Source organism: Aptenodytes forsteri, unplaced genomic scaffold, assembly GCF_000699145.1.
Source record: "Aptenodytes forsteri isolate BGI_AS27 unplaced genomic scaffold, ASM69914v1 Scaffold76, whole genome shotgun sequence".
NCBI lineage: Eukaryota > Metazoa > Chordata > Aves > Sphenisciformes > Spheniscidae > Aptenodytes > Aptenodytes forsteri.
Window position 1 is genome coordinate 2,486,373 of NW_008794444.1, and position 268 is coordinate 2,486,640.

Below are 268 nucleotides of genomic sequence, written 5' to 3' on the forward strand. Positions count from 1 at the left end.
TGAGCACCCTGATCTAGTTGAAGATGTCCCTGCCCACGGCAGGGGGGTTGGACTAGATGGCCTTGAGAGGTCCCTTCCAACCCGAACCATTCTGTGATTCTGTGATTCTATGATCATCCTGCTGCACCTCAGGAGCAGTCTCAGACCAGCTTCCTACGGCGCCAGCCGGCAGCAGGGATGAAGGGTCCTGGCCCCGCAGTGCTTGCCACCTCTCTGCTCCCACCTGGGCTGTGTTGCTGGTACTTTTGTTGTCCCATGGGATGGTCTA